Source organism: Lupinus angustifolius, chromosome LG04 (genome assembly GCF_001865875.1).
Source record: "Lupinus angustifolius cultivar Tanjil chromosome LG04, LupAngTanjil_v1.0, whole genome shotgun sequence".
Taxonomy (NCBI): Eukaryota; Viridiplantae; Streptophyta; class Magnoliopsida; order Fabales; family Fabaceae; genus Lupinus; species Lupinus angustifolius.
The window spans coordinates 23,146,315-23,154,602 of record NC_032012.1 but is presented as its reverse complement, the minus strand read 5'-3'; the positions used below and the strand labels follow the sequence as shown (position 1 = coordinate 23,154,602).

The window sequence follows — 8,288 nt, the reverse complement described above, 5'->3', positions numbered from 1 at the left end:
TCCAAACCAGATCCATACTCATCCTGCTGATCCAAGCCAATTTGACAGTATAGTAGGCAAACCTGTTCTACATCAAAACTCACAAGACTAGGCACACAATTAGATACCGAATTTGATACCCCCCCACAAGCTGGAATGTGTATGTCACATATACCAAGCTTGCAAACATTGTTGGAGAAAACTCCAGGGGGTTGAGCCTTGGTAAAAATGTCTGCAATTTGTAAAGCACTGAAAATAGGCAGAAGATGAACAATACCATTGACAACCTTCTCTCTTATAAAATGGCAATCAATATCAATATGTTTGATTCTTTCATGAAAAACAGGATTGGCTGCAATGTGCAATGCAGATTGATTGTCACAATAAAGGACAACAGATCCTTATGAGACAATTTTAAATCATCAAACAAATACAAAAGCCACTGAGCCTCACAACTAGTGATGGCCAATGCTCTGTATTCTGCCTCTGCAGAGGATCTTGAGATAGTCTTTTGTCTCTTACTTTTCCAGGAGATTAAAGAATCTCCTAAGAAGAAACAGAACCTTGTAACTGATCTTCTTGTGTCAAGACATGAAGCCCAATCAGAGTCACTAAAACCCTTTAAAGAGATACTACTATTCGAAGAGAAAAATAAACCTTTACTAGGAGCACCTTTTACATATCTCAGGATTCTCATAGCAGCTTTGAAATGCTCAGTGGTAGGAGCAGCTAAGAATTGGCTCAAGTGCCCAACAGAAAAGGCAATATCTGGCCTGGTGTGAGTAAGATAAACCAATCTCCCAAGAATTCTTCTATATGAAGTGATCTCAGCATAAGGTGAACCAGAGGTGCTATGCAAATTTATGCTGCTATCCATAGGACTAGTGTTAGGCTTAGCACCAAGCAGGCCAAATTCTTCAAGCAAATCCAGAGCATACTTTCTTTGGCATAAACTGATTCCTTCCTTACTTCTAGCCACTTACATCCCAAGAAAATACTTGAGAACTCCTAGGTCCTTTATGCTGAATTTATTGTCAAGAAGTTGTTTAATGTTCTGTATCTCAATCAAATCATCCCCTGCAACAATCAAATCATCCACATACACAAGTATAGTAGAATAGTTATTGGTATTGATTTTGGTAAAAAGGGAATAGTCAGTTCTAGATTGAGAGTAACCATAATTGATTAAAACAGTGGTTAATTTGGCATTCCATTGCCTATTGGCTTGCTTTAAGCCATAAAGAGACTTTTCTAATTTGCACACAAGAGATGTATTAGGTGAGCTAAGCCCAGGGGGAGTTTTCATGTAAACTTCTTGTATTAGATCACCATGCAAAAAAGCAGTATTCACATCAAGTTGGTGAAGGTGTCATCCCTTTATGGAAGCTAGAGCAAGTATGGTCCTTATAGTGGTCATTTTGACCACAGGACTAAAGGTGTGAAGGTAATCAATCCCTGCAGTTTGAGTGTACCCTTTTGCCACTAACCTAGCTTTATATCTCTCTATACTCCCATATGCATGATGTTTTACTTTAAACACCCATTTGCAGCCTATAGCCTTCTTGTCTTTAGGCAATTCAGTTAATATCCAAGTGTTATTTTTTCTTAAGGGCATCAAGCTCAACATTTATGGCATCAACCCAATGCTGATATTGGATAGCCTCATTATATGAATCAGGCTCAAAATCTGTAATTAAGGCAGCAGAGTAATCCTTTTGTTTAGATGACAGTCTCTCATAAGAGAGGACTTGTTCCAGAGGATACTTAATATCCTTTTTACTCATACAAGTACCAGAGATTCCTAGGGAACAATGGTAATCCCTGAGGTAACTAGGAGGATTCCTTTCTCTGTTGGATCTCCTTGGGTTTTCATGCTCAATGTTTTCATCCTGAGGGTCAGTCCCTTCAAGGGAAACCAGATTATGGTCATCTTCTTCATTAGGATCCTGATCTTGAACATAGTCTAAATCATCATCTAGATAGTGATCATTATTATTGAAAGAAGTAGTAGGAAGGGATATATCAATGTTATTTTCAGACATCATATCAGTTTTAGCAAAAGGAAAAGTGTTCTCATAGAAATTAACATTTCTAGATATGAAAATTTCTTTATTAAGTTTTAGCAAAATCAGCTAAGGCATCATAGACAAGCCAAAGCTTTCTTTGAATTAAGTTGATTAAGATTTGTTCATCAAATTGCCTAAGACAAAGCTCATTACGAATGTCATTGAAATTCATTGGAAGACACTTGTTAGGACAGTTTGGTCGAGACTGAGAAGTCTGGACAACCTTCTTGTCCAAGCCACCCTGATTCAATCTATCCAAGCCAAGCTTTGTGCCATCCTTCAAGTTACTCCTCTCATCATGCTCCAAACCAGATCCATACTCATCCTGCTGATCCAAGCCAATTTGACAGCATAGTAGGCAAACCTGTTCTACATCAAAACTCACAAGACTAGGCACACAATTAGATACCAAATTTGATACATTATCCATTATTTATTTTCACTCGTTATTAACTCTTAAATGAATGATGAATGATACACTAATTGTATGAATATTTATAATGTTATTGCATACATTTTACACTCTAATTTTATTCTTTACTCACTAATTGATTAAGCATTGCCAATAGCTCATCTGGTTAGTCATGTGCATCCATCATGCAAGTTACTTTCTTCTTTACTTTATTCATTTTGCTGAAACTGGTTTAGAGCATACAAGTTCAAATACAAATGTGTCCAAACCTGAAAGCACCAACTTGATACTTTTTTTTGGTACTTTTTCTTGTTTTGCTTACATTAACAATAATTTAACACTCCTTTACAAAACATTAATTAATACTCTTCTCTTTTTTCATACCCTAACCTGTTGCCGCTGTTTGCATTTGGCATGCTTCACGTGACCGTTTTTCCTCTCGTTAAATTATTCATAATTATTCAATTATTATTTTTTAAATATTTTGTTTATTGTAAGCTTTGGAGTTTATAGAAAAAGCAACATATTCCAATGTATTATTACTTGTGTTTTGATATACACTACACGTTTTTTTCTCAATAATTTTAATATTAAAAGTTAAATTTAATAAATTAAAGTTACTTAGACTACAATTAAAATATTATAAGTTATACTAAGAAATTAAATTTAGAAAAATAATAAATTGTAAGTTAGACACATGAATATAAATCATTAGAGAGATAAGTTGTAAGAAATATTAATGATAAAATTGAAATGTTTGAAAATTAAATCAGTAATTACTCTTTTATCCATTTAATTTTATATGTATTAAATAAAAGTTAAAATAAATGGCATACATAACAACATGTCCTAGATAATTGCATAGAAGTTTTCCTTAATAAATTGAGATATTTATAAGGCTTATTTATAAATATATTTTTTTGGCATGATGTGTTTATGAAAAAATCATGAGTTTGGTCTATTTACGAAAATGTTTATATAACCTAGCCAATTATAGATCACTCATATACCGTCTTACGTATTTTTACCTTTAGTTATAAATTATATATAAATGTTATTGAGATACTTTACTTTCACAGCTAATCCATCAACTCTTAATTAGTTAATCATACTAATAATGAAAGATCAACTTCAATCAATTTTAATTTCTTTGGCTCCAACCTTCAATTATTGTATAACATTGTAAAACCTTTCATTTCTTCTTTATAAGAATGACTCCATGTCCTCTTTGTGTCATATTAATTGTCTTTTCCCCCTTACAAACAGGAGAAATGATCGCTATAGTACAGGGATGTTCTGCTAGGGTCAATATAACATAATAATCTTCAAAAGGAAAATTATGCACCACTTTCATTTAGCACACTCCATTTGGTCTTGTGCTTTCTTTCAATTTAGCTGTTAAGATTCAGAGTTTATAGTTTATAAGTGATTAAAGATTAAACCAACATTTTCTTACTAGGGAATAACATGACAAAGATCACATATTGTCACTTTGTCTTAGGTCAATCAGAGTATTACTTTTGTTTTCAAAAAATTTCTTTTATTCATGTTATAATATAATATCGACCTAAAACATGAAATGATATACCATTTGAAACATGATCTCTGTCCAATAACATAATCCAAAAATCTACAAAAAGGATTACAACTTAAGCCACCTTAGAAGTTAGAACTGTACAATTGGCCACTTCTATAAAGGATGCAGCCTATTATAATATTCAATTAGAATTATACATGTATTCCACATAATTGTCACTTCCCACTACCTTGTTAAGTGACCATCAACCATACAAAAAGGTTGAAGCCAATCCTGATCTAAAGTTCAAAAGTTAAATAAAAGATAATCAGACTTTAAAACTTCGGTCCTCCTCATTTTCTTTTGATTCTACATGAATTTCACCATTCTTTTGACCAATAGAACCATCTCCTTCAGCATCATAGCTAGCATGAACACTGTAAAAGACATAGACAAGCACTGCTACAGCAGAAAAGAATCCAAATCGTACATAGGATGGTCCATCTAATGATCCTAACAAAAACACATTCAGAAATATTGAAATTGAGGGTATCCATGGCATTAGTGGGACACCCCAGAATTCTGGTTTCCTTGCTTGAGGGACCATGCAATGAAAAAGTTGTAATATTGCAATTGCAATCACAGCACAAGCACTTAGTAACCCTGCCTTAACCCTTTCATTGGGTACAAATTTCCAAATGAAAGTGAACATGATTGAGGTGAAGGAAAATGAGCAGAGGAAGGACAATGTAGGCCATTGTTTGGTTGTTCCAATAGCCACATAGCGTCTATAAATCACAGCATTTGCTACCATGTAAAAGACAAATAGGGTGCCAATGGATACTAGGTTTAGGAGGACATCAAGGTCAGTGAAAAGGGCAAGTGCTGCTGTGAAGATACCTGAAAAGGAGAATATATGCTGATATGAGAAAAATTGTAACCCCAGAAATGCACAATCATGTATTCAAGCCACAACCACTCAATAGTTTAGAGGTTAGGAAAAGGAATTTTAAGACAAGAGTTGTGAGAAGTCAAAATACACCACAAAGCTTAAAAGATCATGAAAATCCATCACTGAGACCAACTTTAACTAGGTACCATATCAGTCAATGATTCCAATCAAGAGGAATATATTAACCAATACAATAGTGGGGTGAATCAATAATAATCATTAGTTATCTTCCATTTGAGATGCTGTATTATTCTTCTTACATTGAGTTGGAAAAAAGAAAGTGGGTCATCACAAACAGCATAGCCTATTTTACATCATTGGGTGATTCACCTCTCTCCATTCTAAGCTACACATTTTACCTGCTAATACAATTGTCATAGTCCTTACATCTTTATCTAGTCAAGATACCTTTCCTGAATAAATAATATGGTTTCAAGTAAAGGAAGGTAAAGGCACATACCATACACTGGGAGGGAAGGGGGGACCAAACAATAGAAAAACAAATTATAGGGATAGGCAGATAGCCCTTGGAAAACTTGTGACACCCATGGCCATGTGCTATGAGATAACCTTTTCAACCAAACACTGTTTTGGAGTACGTAAGAAAGTTTTACTTTCAAAAAAAATATTACTAGTAGTTATAAACAACTCTGTTGTCACAATCATCTATGTAAAAAGCTGTCTAGCTAACATGCAAAGCAAAACACCTTCTACTATAACTTTTTTATACATCAATATTCAGACAAATTTATTGGATGAAATGCAAAAAGAGAAATTGTAACACCACCTAATTAACAGTGGGCTTTAACCCAAATGGTCATTTACTTAACCTATGGTGGGGGAGTGTGTCAGGTCACTAAATCAAATCATATACGTACAAATAATGCTATTATATGTGGCTTCAGTTATACAAGTTTAATACTGTTGATCAAACATCAAGGGCACTATTTTTGTTTTTTTGAATCTAAGGGTCGAGGATAACAGTTTAAAATGAAAAAAAAATTAATTCTTTAATATGTGAATATTTTTTTACTGTCTTGGGGCTGAGGTTAAAAATATCTTTTTTCCTCACTGAAAAGATTCACCTCTTGTCCTTTTTTATATAATACCTGCAAGCCCCAAAGGATAATCATCAAGTAGGATCACCGCATAAAGTCTTGAGTCCCTAACATCTTGAAAATATATATGCATTTACCAAGAACCACTCACATAAATGAAAAAAGATTAATTTCATTCCAATATTGGATGACATATTATACATGTCCTTCAAAAAATATTAAACAGTATAAATTTTAAATTATCTTTTTTTTTATAAATTATCAAACTCATTATAATTTCATATTTCAGTATCACACACCAACAAAGACGACTAACTAGCCTACCTCTTATATCACATCTCACCCAAATATCACAAGATCAGCACCTTCAGTTTTCCCAACAAAACCAATAACAACAACAACCAACCCATCACGCTTGCAGCACACATTACCAAGACACTACCGAACATCAACAAACCAATTGACTTAAACACACTCCAACCCAAAAGACAAGAGATAGGCTTAAGCTGCACATATCATATCAAGAAAAGCGGAGAAAGAGAAGAGAGTAAGGTACCAAGAAAAATGGAGGCGTTGAGAGGGGTGTTAGTCTTAGGGTGGACCCTAGCAAACCAAGTGGGAACCACATTGGACCTTCCAATAACACACATGTAACGAGCCTGACCCAACATGGACACCAACAGCGACGTCAATATCCCAAAACTGGCCCCCACCCCTATCACCTGCGACACCCATCCCCAACCCTCTGATTTCCCACTAAATGCTGCTGAAAATGGAGCTTCTATATCGATCTACATGCACCCAATCAATCTCATCATTCAACCGTACAACTTATACAAACAAAATAAATAAACCCATTATTTAATTTACCATATCATAGGGGAGAAGCTTCGACATTGAAGCTGCCATTAAACAATATAGAACTGTTACTATGATAACTGAACCTGACACTCCTATCGGAATATCTTTCACTGGGTTCTTCACTTCTTCTGCTAATGTTGAAACAGCGTCATAACATATAGCTTAAATAAACCATAGCTGCACCGTTGAATACGCCAGAAGCACCATAGGGAAAGAATCCAGAAGCATTTTCTAGATTACTCGGTTCCGTGAAATTCTTCCAACTTCCTCTAGTAAACCCGATTACTATTATGAACACTATGAAAATTAAGTGTAGAGCCGTCAGTATCATATTCAACACCGAACTTTCCCTTGTACTGAAATAGAAAATTGAAAAGGGTTTAAATTTGAGAAATGAATATGAAGTTACATTGTTATTGTTGTTGTATGGAGAGAGTGATAAGGAAGGTGAAGGAACCTGTAGCAGATAACAAATGTGACGAGTAAAACAACGGCAACGGCTACTATGTCTATTTGATTGAAGCCGTTGGGAAGATGAGGCACGGTTAGTCTCCATTTCGCGGAGGAGACGCCGATTACGGTGCCAAAGTACGCCGTGAAGCTTCTTGCCACGGCGGCATTCGACATCACGTATTCCATTATGAGATTCGCGCCGGTCAAAAACGCCGCAAACTCACCTGAGAAAAAGTCCACGTCAGCAAACAGCAAAAGTTCTTTAAAAAATGAAATAACAAACAAATTTTAAACTGACCGAAGGTTACACGGAGGTAGCTGAAGGCACCGCCGGCGACGGGCATATCGACGGCGAACTCGGTGTAGCAAAAGGCGGAGAGAAGAGCACAGAGACCAGCAATGGCATACGATAACACGACGGCGGGACCAGCATATTGGCGACTGGCGCGGCCGGTGGTTACAAAAACTCCGGCACCTACCATTCCGCCGATACCAAAACCAACGAGGTCGTACCAACGAAGGGTTTTGCGCATATCTGAACCGGACCGGGCTCGAACCCGGCTCATTTCCTCGTATGAAGTGGAAACGGAAATAGCTCGACGAGCGAAGCGAGAGGGAGTGTGAGAAAGAGCACGGAGATAGGCGCGTGGGGTTGAGAATGAAGAGTTGTGGGTCTCCATTGTGATGGATGGGTTTCTTGTTTGTGTGATGTTGTGAGAAGGAGATGGAGGTCTTATAAGCTTTGCAAACATGATAGAAGGAAAGTATGGATAATTATATTTTTACTTTCTTGGATATAGTATGCAAATAAGGATGACAATAAAAATCGAACTCCTGAGTACCTGTCCAGATTCAATCTGAATTTAATGGGAAAAACTTGTTATGATTAGATTCGGGTTTTACAGGTTTTAATTTTTGGGTTTGGGTTTGATATAAGTAATACCATACTCCAAACCCAAATAATATATTTAAATTACACAATTATTTATAT

At 35.7% G+C, this 8,288-nt stretch overlaps 1 pseudogene; it reads right to left on the bottom strand.

Annotated features, from left to right (window-relative positions):
- Nucleotides 4,063-8,057, bottom strand: LOC109346320 (annotated as a pseudogene).